General features: G+C 45.1%; 1 protein-coding gene and 1 non-coding gene across 5 annotated transcripts in view; one reads left to right on the top strand and one right to left on the bottom strand.

Moving 5' to 3' along the window:
* col8a2 (collagen, type VIII, alpha 2) overlaps positions 1–22630 on the top strand; it is a 419777-nt gene that overhangs the window by 339766 nt on the left and 57381 nt on the right. The gene's annotated exons all lie outside the window — the stretch shown is intronic.
* Positions 13351–13452, bottom strand: LOC144696162 (U6 spliceosomal RNA). Its single transcript, XR_013580079.1, has one exon. It is a non-coding gene; the product is annotated as a U6 spliceosomal RNA (small nuclear RNA).

Below are 22630 nucleotides of genomic sequence, written 5' to 3'. Positions count from 1 at the left end.
AAACCACATATTTATCGGGGCTTAGTTATATTTAGATAATTCATATGAAGGATTGATTGATGGGACCACATACTCCACTTTGGCATCCGACCTTCTCTTACAGCACTAAGAAACATTTCCCAGTTTTAAGGAATGTTAGTTGGTTTCCTGAGCACTCTGTAGGTTGCATATTTGGAAGGTCAGTTAAAAAGGGTTCTTCACTTACTTGAAGATGTAGCTTTGATGAGCTGTTTTTAAAAACAAACTTAAATTAGAATTCTGTTCCGTGCCATCACCATCACTGTTGTGACTCATGTCTCAAAATGTGCCATAGAATGCAATATAAATTTTGCATCCATAATTCAAGGCCTACCATAAGGGACTTGGAAAAACTTGCTCATAATTCTGAGTGGAAACTTCAGCTTTCTTATGCTGTTAAAGGATTATTTCTTCCTTTTTTGAGCCATTTTCATTTATTCCCTCTGCTCCTGAGGCGTCGGAATATTGCCATATGGAACAGTTCCCAAAGGTTCTCGAAATCTTGCACAGTTCTCTTTTCCAATGTGTGTCAACTATCATCCCATCACAGCCATTAATCCTGGTGTCACTTGACAGCCATATATTAAACTTCTAGCAATCGCTGTATTGATTTGAAAGCTGACAACTTCACTGAGACCTGCAATGTGGGGGTTGTCAGTGGAATTTCTGGAGATAAGTGTATGCTGCCTCTGGCTAGTTGAGGGAACTGTGGGAGTCCATTCCATCTAAACAAAGCCCAAATAAAATACTTAAATGCCATATCCCATCTCTGCTGCTGCAGTCATGTTTTGTTTTGTGGTGGAACTATATTGTGAGCTGGCAGATCAGCAACAAATCAGAGACTGATACATTTCTAGATAGTAATAACATCAAGGGATATGTGAATAGCAATGGAAAATGGCATTAAGGTAGAAGGTCAGCCATGATCTAGTTGAATGCCGGAGCAGGCTTGAGAGGCTGAATGGCCTATGCCTGCTCCTATATTGCTGTGTTTCAACATTTACTGATTTTGCTGGCAGGGTAATGAGTGTTCCTTGAGTGAACTAAGACATGTTGGGAAAAGGAAGAACAATTGGCAGTGTACAGCAACTTGGGGTGGAGTGGGGGGAATGATTCCAGGAATGAAAGGCTTAACATATGAGGAATGTTTGAGGACTCTGGGTCTATACTCGATGGAGTTTAGAAGGATGAGGGTGGATCTGATTGAAACTTACAGAATACTGAAAGGCTTGGATAGAGTGGACTTGGGGAAGATGTTTCCATTAGTAGGAGAGACTAGGACCTGAGGGCACAGCCTCAGAGTAAAGGGAAGACCTTTTAGAACAGAGATGAGGAGAAACTTCTTTAGCCAGAGAGTGGTGAATCTATGGAATTCATTGCCACAGAAGGCTGTGGAGGCCAGGTCATTGAGTGTTTTTAAGACCGAGATAGATAGGTTCTTGATTGGTAAGGGGATCAAAGGTTACGGGAGGAGGCGGGAGAATGGGGTTGAGAAACTTATCAGCCATGACTGAATGGCGGAGCAGACTCGATGGGCCGATTGGCCTAATTTCTGCTCCTATGTCTTATGGTCTTATGGTCTTATGGGCGGTTTGATTATCCAATTCTTTCTATTTTCTACTGGGCGGACCATTCATTATTATGGATAATCAAGATGACACTGTAGTCAAGCATGCATAAAGTGTATGGCAGACTAATTAAGTATAGCTAATATTTTATTTGTCTTAGTAAGGGTGAAGGACATTTGTAGAACTGTGTATATTCTATCATAGAATAAATTGTATCTAGAGTTTGGAAAGAAATTTTTGATGGGTGCAAAGGCCTTTTCTTCAATTATGTATTTTCTGAAGAGTAGATAAGGCATGCAATGTTCCTTTTATCATTTACATCCAATGTTTTTATATATCATTGAGTGAAATTAGGAGATTACACTTTTTATATTTTTATATAAACAGCAATTTTGTATTTTTTCCCTGACTATTTTTCTCCCTTCTGCTCAGAAGTATTGAACTTTTACTGGTACAATTCCATGGATGTCAGGCTCCTGCCAGTAACTTGCCCAAGTGGCTGAGCCATAATGGCTTATGTTGAGAAACTATCGTATCCCTAAGGTACCTCAGTTGTACATAATCCAGTCATCAACCAATAGCAACACACACATGCATTTCCAGCAGGTTGTACTGGATAGCAATAAGGAGAGAAATCATTGACTTAAATAAAAAACAGAAAATGCTGGAAGTACTCAACAGATCTGGCAGCATCTTTGGAGAGAGAGATTGAGTTAATTTTAGCAGCCCTCTGGAGGCGGGCTGGAAAGCAGGAGAGCTGGTAAAATGGTGATGGAAGGCATCGGGAGGACAGTCCAATGTTTTCCTGCCACTACGGTCTGTTACCAGCAGCGGGGCCTCAGCAGTACAGCCACCCCATAGGGTGACCAATTAAGAAGTTAAGTGTCCAATTAATGGTAACTTCCCACCCCTTCAGCATTTTACTGGTGTCAGGACGTACTGCCACTGTGAGGTGAGACAACCAGGTCAACCCTGGCGGCAGGTTCCTGGGAGGAGAGGCGGCTCCTATTTGCCTCCTCCATGGCCCATGGATGCAATGGCTGTCCTGCAGCTACAGTGCCTCTGTTGGAGGGTTCATCCCGCCAAACTGCTGCCTGCCTATCTCCAGCACAGTTCAAAAAAACTTACCGTGTTTTCAAGGACTCAGCATGGGTGCCCTCTCCTTCCTGCAGCCTCAGCAGCAGCCACCTCTGTCCAACTCAATTGGACAGTGGTCCTAGCGATGGCTCTTAATTGGCTGCCACCAGTAAAATGCCACTCAGCATCCAGCCACCCGCTCATACAAACTCAGGTCTCACTTGGGCCCCAACGACGGGGACTAGTCACCTTTATATAAAGTTCAGCTCAAAGTTTCAGGTCTGCGACCTTTCATCAGAACTGGAAAAAGTTAGAAACACAATAGGCTTTGAGCAATTGAAAGAAGGGAGGGTGAGAGGAGGAACAAAAAGGAAGGTTTGTGATAGGGCGGAGGGCAGGAGAGGTTAAACGACGAAAGGTTTCATGGTGCAATAGAGTGGTAATGTAACAAGTAAGGAAATGAAAGATGTGTCTTGAGGATAGTAGCCATCCTAACACAAATAAAGTAATTAAGGAAAGACCAAACCAGCAAAGAAACGTGAAACAAAATGGGGCAGTGTTGAATCCAGAAGGCTGTAAAGTGCCCAGTCAAGAGATGAGGTTCTCAAGTTTGCGCTGAGCTTTATTGGAACACTGCAGAAGGCCAAGGACAGAAGGACAGCGTGGGAACGACATGGAGAATTGAAATGGCAGGCAAGTGGAAGTCAGTGATGATGCGGATTGAATGGAGGTGTTCCAGAAAACAGTCACCCATTCTGCGTTTGGGCTGTTGAGGATAGAAGAGACCAGTTCATGAACAGCAAACACAGTATATTAAATTGGAAGGAGAACAAGTAAATTGCTGTTGCACCTGAAAGGAGAGTTTGGGGCCTTGGACAGTGAGAAGAGAAGCGGTAAAAAGGCTGGTGTTGCCTCTCCTGTGCGTGCATGGAAAAGGGTTGTGGGAAAGGGAGGTGATATGGGGAGTGACTGAGGAGTGAACCAAGGTGTCACTGAGGAAAATGAACTCGTCGGAATGCTGAGAAGGGAGGGACGAGAAGATGTATTTAGCGGTGGCGTTACGCTGGAAGTGGTGTAAATGGTGGAGGATAATCTGTTGAATATGGAGGCTGGTGGGGTGAAAAGTGAGCATGGTCCTTCGAGGGAGAGAAAGGGGTGAAATCAGAAGTGCGTGAAATAGAATAAACACTGTCGAGGGCTTGCCAACCACAGTGGTCCGGGAGAGGGGGGAATGTGGTATCCTTGGTTGAGGAAGGAGGAAGACATATCAGAAGCGCTGGTGTTGAAAGTTGTATTGTCCAAATAGATGAGACAGAGGCTGAGAAACTGGGGAAATGGAATAAAGTCTATAGGAAGCGTAAGAAAGGGAATAAAAGGGAAGGTTTATGATGGGGTGGAGGGCTGGAGTGGGAATGTAACCAGTATAGTTAGGGAAGTGTAGCCAGTGTAGCTTTAGGCTTATAGTGAATGTTGGTTGAAAGCCGATCCACAGAAATGGAAACAGAGAAGTCAAGGAAGAGAAGGGAAGAGTTGGAGATGGACTATGTAAAGGTGAGGGAAGGATGGGGAATGGAAGCAAAGCCAATGGAATTTTCCAGTTCTGGGCGAGAGCAGGAAATGGCACTGATAGAGTCACCAATGTTCTGGGAAAAAAGGTGAAGGGTGGGTGCTGAGTAGGACTGGAACAAGGAATGTCCAATATATCCCGCAAAAAGGCAGGCACAGCTAGGAGCCACGTAGGTACCCAAGCAACTCCATTGATTTGGAGGAAGTGAGTGGAGTTGATGAAGAACTAGTTCAGTGTGAGAACAAGTTTGGCCAGACAGAGGAGTGTGGTGGTGGATGGAGACTGGCTGGGCCTCCATTCAAGAAAGAAGCAGAGAACTCTCAGGCCATTTTAGTGGAGGATGGAGGTGTAGAGAGATTGGACTTCTTTTCCCTTAGATATTTCAGTGGTGCTGTGGTCAGCTGTAACCTTGACCATTACCTGAGATACGAACGGATAACTCAGAACAGTAAAAACAGCGTGAATGCCAGGAAGAACAAGATTTTCCTTTGTGAGGTCAGGAAGGGTAGCTGTGCCCCTCTTCAGGGCCCTAAACGAAAGCTCCGTCCGCCAAGCGCAATCTCCCCTTCTCTCCTACGAGGCCATTGTGGAAACTCCCCTATCTGCCATATACTCCGAAGACACACGGAGTCCCTGTCTTCGGCAGCCAGCAACCACTCTTGCCTTCTTCACACTTGGATAGGGCAGGAATTGAACGACAGGCTCATGTTCATTTTCCCATGTTTCAATTAAACCCTAAAGGCTATCGTTATTGTGTCAAAGTAAAACATCTGTATAATGTGACTTCATTTTGCCAAGTTATTTAGAAAATAGTTTCTAAGTTAAGTTATTAAACAAGTCACCTCTGCTTTTGAAACATGATTAACGAAAGCAAAATAGCAGTCACAACTTCTGACCAACCTGACGTTCCCACCTCCCATTTCCTGGTCATCTGTCCATCTCCAGTCAAAGCAAGTGCATCTCTTCAAATCCTGTGTAAATTCCAGCCTTGGCACTGCTGTTTCTGGACAGAAGAGGCACCTGCTCAGCGCTGGAAGAAAGTTCTGAAAATGGCTGCTTGGCTCGCAGATCTTTTACTTTAACAATCTAACCTCGCTTTCCTGACATCATAAACAAGCAAAACACGACAGGAAAAAATGCATTCTAAGATGAAATGAAATGGAACGTTGCTATTAGGAGGAACCACAGAGAAGCTTTGAGGCAAGCAACAAAAGAGTTGCAGATTTCTGACCAAAGAAGAACTGTGTTGTTATACCTAAAGTAAGTGACTTTCGTTGCTTGTCAACCCATCAAAGCTGTAGAGTAGGTCACCCCTGGTTATTGAATGGAATTTTCCAGCCTAGCACTTGCTACATGCATAAATCTACATCATGGTGCCATGTACACCAATGATATCATCCCCTGGCTTCTGTTTAGATTTGAGTTTTCTTGTTGAAAGGGGGAAATTTGCAACACCTCAGGTAAAATTCTGTATAAATTTAGCTTTTGGTTGTTATTCTAACTGAATATTTAAAATGAGCCTTAATTGACTTGAATGTGTTTGTACATGCTTCATTCATAAAATATTGGATGGCTAGGAAGCGGCAATGATGTGTTAGAAATGAGAAGGGGAGCAGTGTAGATTAAATATAGAGTAATGCTATCCTGATATTGTTTAGTCTTGTTCATTGATTGATCCAGCTGGGGGAAAAAAAATCAAAGAAATCTGTTTCATAGCACTTCACATAACTATCTGAATCCTGGATGCCTCATATTGGAGTTATTGCAAAGAATTTGGACTCTACTTACTGTGGTAGTGGCAGGAAAAACAAGCTGCAATAATACTTCTGCAATATTGTTTCAAAGAAATTCTTGCAATTTTTGTGGTGCCCAGCTTTCACAATCTCAGGACATCCCAAAGCACTATACAGCCAATAAAGGACTATTGAAGTATTCACTGTTGTAATGTAAGAAATGCAGCAACAGAATTGCACACAGCAAGCTCCCACAAACACCAATGTCCATCTGTTTCTGTGGTGTTGACGGAAGATTAAATATTGGCCAGGGCACTAGGGATAACTCCCCTGCTCTTCTTTAAAATAGTACTGTGTGCTCTATTATGTCCATTTGAGAGAGCAAATGCAGCCTCACTTTAACATCTCACTCAAATGATGGCACCTCTGACAGTGCAGTGCTTTCTTGGTACTGCACTTGAGTGTCAGCCAAGATTGTACTCAGGTCCGGCAGTGGAACTTGAATCCACAGCCTTTTGACTCAGGCAACAATGTTACCAACTGAGCATATGGCTGCCATGTAAAACGTTCATACCATAAATTACTTCTTTTGCAGCACAGTCGTTTCCAAAGGATCTCGTCATCTTGTCTGAGACAAGGAACCCTTCCAACTTATTTTAAAGTCTGCTTCAATATACCCACATTTTAACTGTTTTGAAAAACTATTCTGGCTGCCTGGATTACCAAAAGGAAACTGAACACTGAAAAAAAATGGTCATTTCAAATTCATGCTACCCGCTGGAAACATTGTGCAGTTTACAACACAGACGGAAATGCAATGACATCAGTCAGGCCTCAAATCACCCCATTCACATGGGAAAATTACATCAGTGCTCCTGTCAGCCTGTTGTGGATTTTGATTCAATATGAACACAATTTGGGCTCTGAAAATGACGCCCCACACATTCTAGGTAGCTTAAAGATCCAGGGTTTCCTCAGGACAAACTGTGCTTTTAGTCCAGGGCTGGACCAAGGCAGCTTCCTTCAGTAACACTGACTTCACAGGAAACTATTTGGCTTATTGATCTTTTGTGATGGAGCCACGAAAAAGCCACGTCTGCATTCTTCTGCTTTGATTTCAGTCTCACACCACAACATCATCCCAGTTGATGTCTGCTCCAGCACAAAGGGATTTGGAAGATTTTACAGCTGCCAAAAGCATATCTTGTTCCACAATATTTTCTTTTTCCGCCCACCATCCCTCCACTTGTCCATCTGCATTGGATCCTTGTATCCCAATGCCTCAAATTCAAAATTCACATCCAGGTGATCGAATCCCATCACGACCTTGCCCTCCCTATCTCTGCAACGCGCCAAACACTCTGTAATCCTTTAACGCCAGAATCTGAAAAGTTGGAGCGTCTCACAGTTATGTTTTATTTGTCGTAGGCAAAGCATGATTGAAAGCACTTTTGCGTGAGGTCTTGGTCCTGTGTATTGGTAGATTTTTACTCTGATTTGCCAATGTTTTGACAATATGAAATTTGAACCAACCATGTGAAAGTGACAAATTTGCATCTTGACACAACATCTGAAGTGTGATAAGTAAAACACAGGCCATGTTCATAATAATGTGATGCACCATTGCTCATGGTCAGTTAAAGACTACCTGGTTTTCAGTCTATCAAGTGATTTCATGTAATATATTATCAGGTTTATGGTGATCAGTAATACAAATTGTGTTTTTATTGCATGGTATTCTTGGCTATTTACTGGTATTGTATGGATCAAATTCCATAATTGTGCCCAGTTTTTAAATCACTGGCTTGAATTAATAACATACATTCCTTGACCCATGCATTCAATTTGCAGTTTTACAGAAGAATGTACCAAGTTCAAGGTTATTTAACAGCAACGGGAACTGGTGGATTGGGGGCTTGTGGACGGGGCCCAGGAGCAGGGGTGCAGACGGCACTAGTGGGGGCCTGGGCTCAGCATTGAGTTCGTCCAGACTGAGCAGCCAGAGGCAGAGCGGCAGACCTGAAAGACCAGCTTTAAAAAAAATTGGAACCGTCGGCCTGACGGGTATGAAACTTTTTAAAGCCAGTCTTTCAGGTCAGTTTCACTGACTTGCTGTGCTGCTGCTTCATGGCTCTGATTCTTTTTGAAAAGCTCGCCAGAAAACCACACAGCAGCACCACAACTGAGAGTGCTCTGGGTCAAAAAATGGTCACTGAAATCTCTAATTATTTTACAGCCAATTGGATGCTCTGTGGGGGTGTGGTTGGGAGGACTGGGGATAGAGTGGGGGATGGGGCAGTGGTGGGAGGGGTCTCGGGGGTGATGGGATTTAGAGGTGGAAAGGCGGTTGGGGGATGGGGTGGGGGGGAGGTTTGGGGGGGGTGGGGTGGGGTGGAGGCTTGAGGGGGATTGGGTGGGAAGAGTTTGACAGGGATTGAGTGAGGGGGTTTGAGGGGGGATGGTGCAGGGTAGGAGTGACACTTTTAAGGTTTGGTACCACAAAGCTAAATACTGTACACTTCTCAAAATTCTCTTTTGAATTTAAACCAGCATTAAATAGCAGTCTAAATTTTCATTATGCCCTAAAATAGATACAATCCTGATGGCTTGCTGTGTTGACATACCAGAGGCTTAAGAATCTTCGGCCTCATCAAAATAGATGGAAGAAGGTAAAAGCCAGGAGTGATGACTCACTATCACCCGTTTTATTACTCTTGCAAATCTGGGAATGAAACCTCTATTTGGCACTAAGAGATTGCTTAAAGGAAGATTTTACAAATCTCTAGTCCATCCTAGGTTCACCCCATCCTACACCATCCTGTTTAAAATCTAGCAGAAGGTGGTCACACCATGGAACTAAAACTTCTCCGCGGGTGAGGATTCCAGATCGTCTGTTGTAACTTTGCCAAAACAAACCCATTGAAGCCCCAGAGAAACAGCAGAAAGGGCTTTTACCATAAAATGTCTTTAACCCAATCCTATGGCCTGAATCTTAACGTTTGTCGGGCGTATGCAATCGGTAAGCCCAGGAGCGGATGCGAAATGCGCTTCTGCCCGCGATCGACCCCCGAACGCAATTTCACACTGGCTGGTCAATTAACGGCCGGCTAGTGTGAAACGCGCACTGAGAAAGCCTCAGCGCTGCCGGGGGTGGGTGGTGCCAGCAGAGGGCAGGTGCCGACAAAAGTGAGGGCGTGGGTGGGCACTTCTAGCGAGCTCCCTGAAAGCAGACAGCTGCTGCGGAGCTGCCTCAGGGAGCTGCAGACCTGGACAGATTAAATGTAAAGAAAAAAAATGCACCAACCTGTCTCCATTCAGCACATTCAAGCATCTGACAGCAGAACTCAAAAAAACCTCAGTCCCCAGATATCTTTTTTTATTACATTTCACCCCGGACATTTCATCCCTCCCTGGAACGAGGGTTCAGTGAAAATGTAAAAGGCCACTTGGCCGATTGGCCCGTCCGCCAACCAATAAAGCAGACGGGCCATGTAAAATTGATTTCAATTGCTTCCTTAACGGGCTTAATTGACAAAGAGCGCACTTCCGACTGCCACACGCGCGCCGAACAAAATATCACGCGAGTGCACGATGACATCGGGACATGCACTCGACATCTTCTCACGCGATTTCAGGTCAGGTGCACACCCGCACAACTGGTGTAAAATTCTGGCCTATGACTTAAGTGCTTCTAGGAATAACCTCTCTCAGGATATTGCCATCACACTTTCTTTGCTATTGAAGTTTCTTATTTATCTATTATATTTTTCCATTTAATCTACCTGTTTCTCTCACATCTCAAACAACAATTAAAATATTTTTAAATGCTATTTGCGCATTTATTTGGTGCAAATGTAATGCAACATCATATCGAACCTGTCGATAAGCTGTAAATTCACAGTGTACAACACAATTTGTATGACATCTTCTGGGAGAAGGGGAAATAATCCTGTTCTTGAGTTAAGATCGTACTGAATTTTTGTACCGTGTATCATTCTTCTCTGAAAAATTCAGATCAACAATTTAGTCCACATTTTTCCTGAGCTGCTGGTGGATGTCTGGTTGACAAATCCTGAGGATAGTGTCATTAACGTAAAAGGGGCAGATGCCATTTATGGCACATTGTGGGTTGGTGCCAGAGAAGTCAGAGTGGTAAGGTTATATTAGCTACAGAGTTGAATTGTTTGTAATTGTAGTGATTTCTTTGTAGCCACTTTCCTGCATCAGTTGATTTCTCTGTGTTTAATTATTCTTAGAGACTCAGCATCAGACTGCCAATTTCACCAGTGCTACAGTCACTCTGCCTACAGCATGCAGGTGTAATGAAAGAAAGACAAAACCTATATTTATACAGCATCTTTCATGATGTCCTAATGACTTTACAGCAATTAAATACTTTTGAGCTGTTGTCACTGATATAATGTAGGCAATGTTATCAAATGGCATAGTAGGCTTGAGGGGTCGAATGGCTTACTCCTACTCCCAATACATATGTTTGTATGTAATTCTGGATGGATGAAACAAGCTGGGCTATATGGCCTTTGTCATCCATAATTATATTGTGATCACAGGGTGGAATCATGACTTGAATTCTGTTATTTTGTTGCTAATGGAAGTCTACTTTAAGCAGGCTTTGTTGGGTGAAATGTCAGGATAGGAGTGCATAATGGGCTCATGGTGAATCAATGTTTTACACTGCACATGATCCTCAAGAGTCTTTTCCATTGACTTCAATCTTGCCCTTTTGTCTACTTACCCATTATTCCACTCTATTTTGGTGCTTTTAGGAGATTTTAAGGAATGAAATATCATGACAAAGTTGTCTTGCATTGAAAATATATTATAGTGAGAAGCAACAATATTCAGACTTGCTGATCAAAAAATCACAGATACAATTGTGAATCATCAAGTCTTTGTCCTCTAGCCTATTTAAAGTTGAGTCGCGCAGAGACACCTGAGGGCTCTAACTCTTCTCACTGCCAGTGAAGACCTATGTTGTTCAATCATTCCACTTTGTTGCTCAGGATTCATTTGATCTTTCTACCCTGTGAGATTACTGATAAAATAGACTCCAATTACACCCCTCTATGAAAGAATTATATTGAATAATATCATGCATTCAGGCAGGAGAAAGTCTTTTAATTCTTCTACAGAGTGGAAAAGACCTTGTGCAGTTCATCTGGGTTGCAAGTCTTGAATCTTTCCTCCAAGTATGAATTTACTGTTACCATGTTTATATGGTGCAATGTGTAGAACATGTTAATGAGGATAAGGCAGTGATCAAAATTAATGTTATCTCCTGCACAGTGTTATAAATAATGAATGGGATATTTTCCTATCAATATTGCACAAAGCTGTTAAAGTGAAATTTGTACTCCTTGGTTTGTTTAATAGTCATGGTGGGATCACCTATAGGGTGCACAAGACTAACACTGCATCATATTGATGCTGTTCTTAACATTATTGTCTCACGCTGTGTCTACATTGGACAGCATTTGTAACCAGATGCCAGCAATGGGTGTACCATTTTGCTAGGACCTTTCGTTGATTGTTTGGTGAATTGATTGGTGAATCTTGAAAGGAGAAAAAATGTCATACATGACTGAGGGGGAGGGTTAAGCAGGGGACGAGGGGAGGGGGTGGAATAAGGGACCCAGAAACAGGAGAAGCACTAGGGCCCATTATTTCTCTCCCTGGCCCAACTGTTAAACAGTTCTGTGGGCGAGGAGGAAGCCTAGATTTTGCTAAGACCCGGGTGGGATTCCTAGGGTTTAGTGGCTACCAATGCAATGAGGGTTAAGGTCAGGAAACTGTTAAGAGGGACAGGGAAAGTGATGGAAAAAAAATGGATCATGGTTAGAAATACTGTGCACAAAGTACAGATACATTCTAGGGAAAAAGAGTAAAACAGGGAAAAGATCAGTATGGGCAACAATGGACGTAATGCATTTGAGTAAATCCCTTCTGCAAGGCTGGGGATGCACTGTTGCACACTCACCAATAGTGCTCCAGGCTGCTCATGATGGACTCAGAGGATGTGGAAAATGCCACCTTCTGAAGGCTAACCTAGGTAGGATGCCAGTCGCACGCCCATATAGTTGTCAGATAGCATGTGATCATTCTGGCCAGATCTTTCTTTCTTTCTTCTCCTGCCGCTAACCATCGATCCTCTCCCTCAATCACTCGTTAACTTCTCCCAGATGAGAGAATTTGTGCTGCTGCTGGGGGTAGGCGAATGCAATGCACTGTGGCTGAGCCAGAACTTCTTCAGGGTTCCTCATTTTAAGAAAAACCTAAAAGGAGTAAGAAACGGACGTTGTCTTCCAAAACAGGCGAAACCATAAGGATTTTTGGTGCTTCTTACAGCTGTTCAATGAATATAACCCTGATTTAAGGATTCTGACAGGGAGGGATTGTAATGAATGAAGATTCGTGATGTTGGTCGCAGATGCTCCACTCTCATTTTCATCTCTGCATTTTATAGGTTCATGGCCAAAAAGGGCAAGGGCAGTTTTCTTAAACTCAGATATCTGCTCCAGGACCAATGACCATCTGTCCCCCTTTCCCCTGATATTTGTGAACATTTTGCATCTTGGCATTTACAGGTAGGCGCTCCTCAGCGCAAAACAGGATCACCCTCCTTGGCTAAACTTCCTGCATCAACAGCTCAAGAGTCATTGCTGATGTCTTTGTGTTGCCTTCAAAATACAATAATTGCAGCTCGCTCCCCTCTTAAAGGCGAGCCACAGTTCTTTGTCAATCTTCTAACTCGGAGCTAATCTGCTTGCAGACTGACTCCCTGTGTGCGTGAAGCATCTGCAGGGAGTGAATTCTAATGAAGGAGAGAGGCTTAACTCGTAAAATGTAATTAGGCCAGCCCTCTTTGCCACTACATGCCATACGTAAATTAAGCAGCAATTATAATGGAATTAGAAAATTCAGGGCTTACGTCTACAAATGTGTTCTGGGTCGGGTATGAGGGTGCATTTACAGGTTAGGTGGACACCAATCAATAGAATCTTCTGCTTTCCCGAAACAGACAAAAATTGTTGGCCCCCCCCTGGGTTTTACCTTTGAAGCTGATAACAAGGTTGATATCCTTAAATGAGCTTCACTTTTCAGAAATAAAGCTGAAGGTTAAAACAATTCAGTCCCTCAATGTCCAGAATGTCACCTCTGATATAAGACGACCAAAAGTTGAACCTGCGTTTCATTCTGCAGCTATTTTAAATGTACTGATGCTGCCCTCTACTGGACATCACCACACAGGTTCCAAACAATAATCTCAAACCTCAAACCTCAAAATATTGTGCATTCCCAAATGCAGCTTATCCAGCTCAGAGTTTCTGTTTTACTTTGTCTTTGAGGTAGCTAAGAGAGCCTTAAAACCTTTACGGAATGCTTCACGAATTTGAGTGTCATCCTTGTGCAGGAGCCGCGCTAATCTTCTCTGTATCGTTCCAATTATGAAAAAGCCAATAAAATTTGTACAATTCACACAAATCCTCTCAACTTGGTTTGAACTTTTCCATTAGTGGAGATAGTATTGATTAGCACAGTGTTATGTTGGAGGTTGGCTAATTTTCCCATGTTTCAAGTGATCGTTTTATAACTGCACGCTCAATTCTGATTTTATTCATTGTTAATTGTGAGCCAATCCTTCTTGGCTGTGGGGGTGGAGCCAAAGGATTGCAAATTTTGCACCCCTGTTTAAAAAAGGGGGAGAGAGATAAACCCAGTAACTATAGGCCAATCAGCCTAGGGTAGGGGGGAAACTTTTAGAGACAATAATCCCGGTCAAAATGAATTGACATTTGTTTAATAGCAAACTGTGTTTGACCAACTTAATCGAGTTCTTTGATGAGGTCATGGGGAGGGCCAATGAGGGTAGTACGGTTGATGAATGTTCAAAAAATGCTTGAAGTACCTCATAATAGACTTGTTAGCAATATTAAAGCCCGTGGGATTAAAGGGACAATGGCAGCACGGATACAAAATTGGCTGAAGGAAGCAGAGAGTAGTGATGAACAGTTGGGTCAGACTTTTACATCCCGTGGGCGGTGGTGTGCCCGACCTGAACAGACACGAAATAGCGCGAGACGACGTCGGTTGAGGGTCCTGACATCATCGTACACTCGGGTGATGATTTGCTGGGCGGATATGCGCAGCAGTCAGAAGCGCGCCGGCCAACAATTAAGCGGGCAATTAAGTCCATTAACGATGCGATCAACAGCGATTTGATGTGGCCCGTCCACATTTACGGTTGGCGGATGGGCCATTCTCCCAGGCGGCATTCACATCTTTGCTCAAACCTCGATCCAGGGCGGGGGGAAATCTCCGTGGGGAAAGAAAATAATAAGAGATATCTGGGTACTGTTTTTTTTTTATGAGGTTTGCTTTCAGGTGCTTGATTGTACTGAATGGACATATTTGGCAGCATTTTTGTCATTTCCTTTACTCTGTGGAGGTCTGCAGCCCCCCCTGGGGTAGCTGTCTGCCTTCAGGGAGCTCACTGGAAGCGCTCACCCTCAGCCTCAGTTAGGTCGGCGCCCGCCCTCTTCTTGCCCCCACCCTGTCAGCGCTGAGCATTTCTCAGTGCACCTTTCACACTGGCTTGGCGTGAAATTGCGGTCAGCGTCCGATCATGGCCGGAGATCCATTTCCCCTCCACTTCTGGACCTGCTGATCGCGCACACCCAATGGCCTTGTTTCTCAGACTGGAGAGAGGTGTCCATCAAAGAGCCGGTACTGGGACCACTGCTCTTTTTGAGACATACTAATGACCTTGACTTGGGTATAGAGGGTATAATTTCAAAGGTTGCAGATACAAAACTTGGAAATGCAGTAAACAATGTGGTGGATACCGAGAGGCCTCAGAAAGGCTAAACAGGCTAGTGAAATGAATAGACACATGCAGATGAAATTTAATGCGGAGAAGTGTAAAGTGATTCGTTTTGATAGGGAGAATGAGGTGAGCCACTGTGAAATGAAATGGACAGTTGGGTCATTTTTGAGTTCGCGGCACTTGTTTGCGCCTTCAGTGAGCTCTAGGAATTTCATTTTTTGAACCACGTGAGCGTTAATAACATCACAGTTAAAATTCCCCGTGTGTGAGGTGCTCCCGAATGTCACGTTCCTTTGTGCAGCGGCTTTGAACCATTACGGATTGAGCTTTGAATTCTGCTCTGCGGTTACTGATCTGTGAGAAAGTAACCGGTGGGGAGGCTGCAGGACAGGAGAAATTGAAGGGGAGAGTCATGTCTGGCCAGTTTCTAGTGCCTTTGATCAACTTTCTGGCCATTGCAATGATGCCAGATAGGTCCAGGGATGAGGCACTTCAGTTATGAGGAAAGATTGGAGAAGTTGGGTCGGTTTTCCTTGGAGAGGAGACGGCTGAGAGGAGACTTGATAGAAGTTTTCAAAATCATGAGGGGGTCTGGACAGAGTAGATAGGGAGAAACTGTTCCCGCTCATAAACGGATCGAGAACCAGAGGGCACAGTTTTAAAGTGTTTTGCAAAAGAAGCAAATGTGAGGTGAGAAAAAACTTTTTCACACAGTGAGTAGTTAGGGTTTGGAATGCATTGCCTGGAAGTGTGGAGGAGGCAGGTTCAATTGAGGCATTCAAGAGGGCATTAGCTGATTATTTAAAAAGAAACAATGTGCAGGGTTATGGGAAAAAGGCAGGAGATCGGCACTCAGTTAAAATGCTCAGAGAGCTGGTGCAGACACAATGGGCTGAATGGCCTCTTTCTACACCCTAACAATTCTATGATTCTGTGATGAAGAAAAAGCAGAGGAGGAAATACATAAAACTTGAGCTCATTCAAAACTCAGCTGCCAAATACACATATGGTCCAATACATACAATGGGCTCCCGGTCCATCAATGCCTTGAAACTAAAAATCCCATTTTGTGTTCAAGTTCCAGCACAGCCTTTTCCTACCCCACAACCTTCCAAGAACTCTGTGTTCCCTCAATTCTGTATGTTTGTACATCTCTGACTTCCTTCCCACTCCCCATTGCCCACTCTCCACTCTCCCCCCCCGCCCTCCCCCACGCCCCCATTGGCCTTCTCCAATCCCACTATCTGGACCGAGGTCTCAAGATTGGGTTGGAGCAGCCACCAGCAAGGTGGTGGGGTGCAGAATCATCAAGGGCGAGACTACCATGTCCACAAAAATAATTCAACACTTAAGCTTTGGCGGGTCTTTTTGATTCCAGCACTTATGCAACTGGGGAGGGTGTGGACTGTGCAAGTTCTGACCACTTCTGACCAAAGTAGCAACCAGCCTCCTATTTACATAAGAATGATATAGAATCTACAGAAACAGACCGTGCATCCCAACTTGATCCACGCCAATGTTTATGCTCCAAATGAGCCTCCTCCCACATCACCTCAACTAATCCTATCGCCGTAACTTTTTATTTTTTTTTCAATTCATACTTTCATGGGATATGGGCTTCGCTGGCAAGGCCAGCGTTTGTTGCCCATCCCTAATTGCCCTTGAACTAAGTGGCTTGCTAGCCCGTTTCAGAGGGCAGTTAGGAGTTACCCACGATGTTGTGGATCTGCAGTCACGTGTGGGCCAGCTGGTAAGGATGGAAGATTTCCCTTCCCTAAAAGGCATTAGTGAACCAAATACAATAATCGACGATAGTTTCATGGTCACCATTACTGAGACTGGCTTTCAATTCCAGAATTATTAATTGAATTCAAATTCCACCAGCTGCCACGGTGGGATTTGAACCCATGTCCCCAGGGAATTAGCCTAGACCTCTGGATTTCCCAGTCCAGGGATAATTACCACTATGCCACCATCTTCCCCTCCTTCTTCCCCAGCCCCCCCAATCCCTTGTATGTTTATATAACATTCCCTTAAATGTATCTGTTCTATTCGCCTCAACTTCTCCATTGGCAGAACTTTCCAGTCTTCGGGCGGCCGACCTGAGTGAGCGTAAAATGACGCGCGATGATGTCGGGTGAGCGTCCCGGCATCATCGCGCACTCGCACGGTATTTCGGTCTTGGGTAGGAGTTGGAGCCGCGCCCGCCATTGCTTAAGAGGCCAGTTAAGGCCCTTGACAACCCAATTGACGGTGATTTTACGCTGCCCATGCGATTTTACGCTTGTCGCAGGGGCAAAACAGGTAGGCGGGCAGCCCACAATTTGCAAAACCTCATCCACGGACAGGATAAAAAGGGTCAGCAGCATTGTCAATGTGAGTAGTGAGGAGTTTTGGAGATACTTTGCTGCTGGTTGCTTCTCGTTACTTGGCAGCTTCATCTCTGATCGGGACTTTATTCTTAGCATTCCCACGCTTCATTTCAGGACTCATTGGTGCCTCCCAGGCCCCCGGAGGATTCAGACCATGCGAACCCTTCCAGGTATCAGACAGCCTTCCCTTACCCCGGTAATGGGGATTGTGGTCTCCACTGGAGGCACCTCCTCTGAGGAGGAAGAGAGGGGCAGAAAGGAGAGGAAACCAGGTGTCCAAGTGCAACTTCCAGGGGAGCAACCTATGGGAGGAGAGGAGCAGACACAAGGGGCGCAGGGCCAGCAGGAAGTCCAAGTGGAAAGAGCCGCTGAAGACGCCATTATCCTGTTGCCAGGGTTTGCAGGCAGCGATGCAGCTACCTCAATATGTCTGAGGTGCAATGCTGAAGGATGCTCCGCCTCTCAAGGGAGACAGTGACCTCCATTTGTCAGATGATTGAGCCTGAGATCAGACCCGACTGTGTGGGTGGACACCCCATACCAGTGGCTCTGAACGTCACAGTGGCCCTCAGCTTCTATGCCTCCAACTCTTTCCAGGGGTCAGTGGGGTATCTGTGTGGAATCTCCCAATCAGTTGTCCACAGTTGCGTCAAGTTGGTAACAGAAGCTCTGTTCAGGTGAGTATTGACTTTCACTCATTACCATACAGACGAGGCCAGCCAGGCTGATCGAGTCAAAGGCTTTGCAGCAATTGCTGGGTTCCTAGCGTCCAGGGTACAATCGACTGCACACATGTGGCCATCAAGGCACCAGCGGGTCAGCCGGGTGCCTTTGTTAACAGGAAGGGATTCTACTCGATGAACGTGCTGACCACAGGATGCAGATACTGCAAGTCTGTGCAAGGTACCCAGGCAGCTATCATGATGCTTATCAGCCAAGGCTCACCCCCTTGGCCAGCTCCGGCATCAATGACAGTTGGCACTCAGACTCTTGCGCCCCTGAGCTCCACAGCGGGATGGTCAGCACAAAACACACTGACTCATGCCGACACGGTACTCACCCCTCCAGAGCGCAGCATGCCATTAAAGCTCTGCCGGCACTGCGCCCAGGTGCGCTGCACCACTTCATGGCTGCTCACCTGGGCTGCCACCTCCTCCCATGTGCTCTTTGTGAGGTGCGGTGGCCTCCTCCTCTTTATATCTGGGGACAAGGCTGTCCCTTCAGGCAGCCACCTCCTCCAGGAGGGCGGCGAGGTACTCATCAGGAAAATGGGGGGTGGGGGGGTGGGGAGGGTGGGGGGGGGGGGCCGGGGGGGGGCGAGTGCCCAGCCGACCTCACCTCCCGCCTGGTGTCTACATCTTTGTTTGCAGCCAAGTCGTTGCAGCAACTGCGACGCGTGCAGCCTCCTTGGGGCTGCCTGCGCCGTTTTTGAACCAGCCGGCCGGTCGCCATTGGACCTGGTGGTCGACAGGCTCCCGCCCTTGCCCGCCTGCCCTTTCTCAAACATTCCACAACCACCCGCCAGTGTGAAATCGCGGATGCAGCCCAATTGCGGGCAATGGGTGAGCTCCTGTTCACCCCCACCGAGCCCGCCCGACGAGCGGAAAATTCTGCCCCGAGTGGGAGCGAGTTCCACATTCTCCAGGCAAAGAAATTTCTCCTGAATTCTTTTATTAGATTTATTGATGACAATCTTATATTTATTGCCCACCTCCAAATTTTTTAAAAATTATTTGTTCATGGGATGTGCACGTCACTGGCTAGCCTAGCATTTATGCCCATTTTCAGAGGGCATTTAAGAGTCAACCACATTGCTGTGGGTCTGGAGTCACATGTAGACCAGACCAGGTAAGGGTGGCAGATTTCCTTCCCTAAAGAGCATTAGTGAACCAGATGGGTTTTTATAACAATCAACAATGGTTTCATGGTCATCATCAGACTTCTAGTTCCAGATTTTTTCTTTTGATCTCAAATTCCACCATCTGCTGTGGTGGGATTTGAACCCAGGACCCCAGAGCAATACCCAGGGTTTTTGGATTACCAGCCCAGTGACAATACCACCTCCCCATTACTTTCTGCATTACTTTCTGTTTTCCGACATGGAACAATGTTCAGCAGCTTCTTCCCCATTCTGCTTCCCCGCCATCTGCTCCTCAGGAGGGAGCCTGGACGTATAACGATAGTGAGTTACTTAGGCTAGGAGGGAGGGGAGCGCACAGAAAGGGCAACATTTTGCCCCCGTCGAAGGAGGGGGGGATGTGCGGGAGTGGGCGTGGGCGGGCGGGTTCCCGATCGGCGCCCCTGCTCTGGGGCGCGCCGCCATTTTACGTGGGCAGGCCAATTAAGGCCCGCCCATCGTGACGTCTGCCAGAAAGCGCTATGCACTCCTTGTGCGGGCGGGGGGGGGGGATTCCCTGAGCCGGGAGTGCGCTCTCGCACAGATCTCTCTGAGGCAAAGTGCTGCCTCAGGGAGATCGGCTCCGATTTGAAACTTCAAATAAAGATGAGAAAAAAATTTCGCTGCCATGTCCCCTCATGGGACACTGTCACAGGAGTTGGGACATGCCCATAACTTTTATTTTCAAATATTCTGAGATTTTTAAATCACTCATGAAACCTCATCCCGCCCGTGGATGAGGTTTCATGCTTTTTCAGAAGCCCGCCTGGGGCTCCCCGGCCTACCCGCCAACCTTAAGGTTGGACGGGCAGGTCCATTAATGATTTCAATTAGTTTTTTAATGGCCTTAATAGGCCGTTGACAAGTCGAGAGAGAGAGAGAGAGAGAAATAGGGAAGTTACACTCAAGATCTGATTCTGTCCTAATCTGAAATCTGTACAAGTGAACTTCAAATATGGGTCACACCAGGTCATGAATTATAAACAAAATACAAACTGAAAACCACAATAAACCTATTGTAGGAGAATATTTGGGCAGACAAGAATTTCAACTTTGTGGCATTTGCAAAAGAACACGGAGCTCAAAGTAAAGAATTTAGCCTGGGAGAATTCTTTTCTTTGGCAAAATGACAAACTTGTACTTTAGGAGCCGGGTTGAAATGGCCTGGGTGGTTGTTTTAAAGGGGACATTGGGGACAGAGAAAGGCATGTTTTGCCCCCTTTTACTGTGCCCTCAACCTGTGCACACGTTGTTCCTACAGCTAACTTCATGGGAGTCGTTTTTAGGCTCCTGCCAAAAGGCACTAGGCCCCTAAATATTTTAATGAGAGGCCTTATTTCAAGTGAGCATAATATGAAAATTGTAACTAGCATCATGCTATCATCTGCACTGTGAATCCAATCAGGTTGTTAGTGTTGCCAGGCAGAGAAAGCAGGTTTAAATGAGATCAATTTAAACACTTAAATCATTGGATTCCAATTTACGTATTAAAAGGGGCTTATCACCTCAAACAGGCAGACGTTTCCCTGTGACTGGTCCCTTTCAAAATGGAGCCAGCTGTATCCATGATGTTAACAGGGCTATAAGGTTACTTCAAGGCTGTTACAGCCAGGTCCATGAGATTGCCAATTTGTATTAGGAACAGCTTTGTTTTTGTAAACTGATGGTCTCTAGGAACTGAATGAAGGCTGCATTTCATTTTGGATCTTTACAGCCAACAGACTATCATTCTGGACTGGATTTTAACCCAGTCTGAAAGACCAGTCTGCAGCTCATAACGCCACCCAGTTCCCCTAAAACAGTGACTTTTTGCATTGGGAACAATTCATTGAGGAGAAATCCAAATTGTAACACTTGCAACAATTTTGCAACTGGGATTAAATATACCTTTATACTTGTGATAAAACACACATTTTATATTCTGTAAACACAGCATGCATCATGGTGTTATCAGTGGTTTACAACAAATAATTACTCGTCGCTTCCAGTTGTACTTCCGCTGTCTGTTGGATTATATTATGGAAACCGTCCCATCACATGTGTCTCTTCTTTGTAAATTCAGCTTCCTTTTAACTGTCATTAGCATTGTTTCCATTTGTCAAGCGCCATAAAATGGGTATATTGCTGGGCTCAGTCTCATGGGGTTGTCATCTAAACCACTAGGATACTTCACACCCTTACTGATTATTGCTTAAAGCTAGAATTGTCGAACTGATTTAATGAGCCATTTGCAGTTTCACATTACAGGCCGTGTGTATTTAGACATGCACAGTTTAACCTCTGGAGATGTGCCTAGTAAACTGTGGTCCTTTCTACCACAGGCATGCACATAAATACCTCAGCAAGACAGCTACAGGGTTCAAATATTTATTTGACAAGCTCCACTGCAGCTCAAACACCTCTGTGCTGGTTACTGAGGCAAACTTTGTCCTAAAAAATTCGACAAGACTGCGGTACAAACAGATGTCACACAGGACAATTTTTTAATTAAACCTATAAAATTTACACTGTAGGCTGTTGGAATGTCCTGCATGGCAAACCTGGAAAGATGTACTAGGTATGAGGTTCGAGCAGAGGACTGGATGTCTTCCATGCATCAAACTTCCCTCCTGCTTCCTCCAGCTATTACTTTTTATTCTTTGGCAGTCCCTCAGGATCGAGGATGACTTGCTTCCACTCCAGTGGGTGCTGTGATCGCTTAGTCCAATGCATGATCTGCAGGCTCTGCCACATGCAGGACAGATGTGCTTGGAGGGCTGGGTAGATTAGTTATTTAGTGGATAGTGTGCTCTCTCCAACACCTCAGCTTTGCCTCTGCATGCTCCCAATGAAAAATATAGGTGTGCCTGGTGTCCTCCTAAATGAACCTACTCTGTTTTAGGGTCAGTCACAAGCCAAGGACTCCCCTGAGTCAGTGGAGTTGTTTAATCTCTTCAGGGATACTTTGAGGACCACTAGTGATTGTAAGGTTGGTTTTATTTTACCATACTGCTAAATGCTTGAGAGGCATTAGAATTCCCCAATGATGCAACTGGTAGACTGTTAACACCAACTGTTATGGGCTGTCCTCCACACCCAACCTGACTAAAGATGCCTGTTCTTCATCTTTCACATGAATGCAGCAGCCCGGAGAAGCAACAATTGATTACAATTGTGTTCCTGAAACAGTAACCCTGGAACTGTACTATGCAGAAGGCACCTCATTCTTATCTAATCACTATTAACAAATAAAGATTAAAGATAACAGGCCTTCCATAATGTTGCATATGATGAGTTGGAAGATCCACTATTTTGCAATAAAGTATGACAGATATTGACATGTAATGCCTATTTGTATGTGTCTCTTCCAGAGACATATTGGCCCAGATCTTGCAGTCCCCATAGTGATGAACACTGAGAGGTTTACCACTATCGAGGGCACTGCGACTTCCACACCCACTTATGTTCACATCCAGAAGTCGTGGTGCAGCCAAAGTTGGGGGGGGGGTGGGGGGATGAGGGTGCAAAGAACAAAGGAGCCTAGGGTGCTGGGGGGCTGTGTGGGTGCCGGAGG

The sequence above is a fragment of the Cetorhinus maximus genome, chromosome 21, assembly GCF_964194155.1.
Source record: "Cetorhinus maximus chromosome 21, sCetMax3.hap1.1, whole genome shotgun sequence".
NCBI classification, from domain to species: Eukaryota; Metazoa; Chordata; class Chondrichthyes; order Lamniformes; family Cetorhinidae; genus Cetorhinus; species Cetorhinus maximus.
The sequence above is the reverse complement of the archived record's forward strand: the minus strand, read 5'-3'. Positions and strand labels throughout refer to the sequence as shown.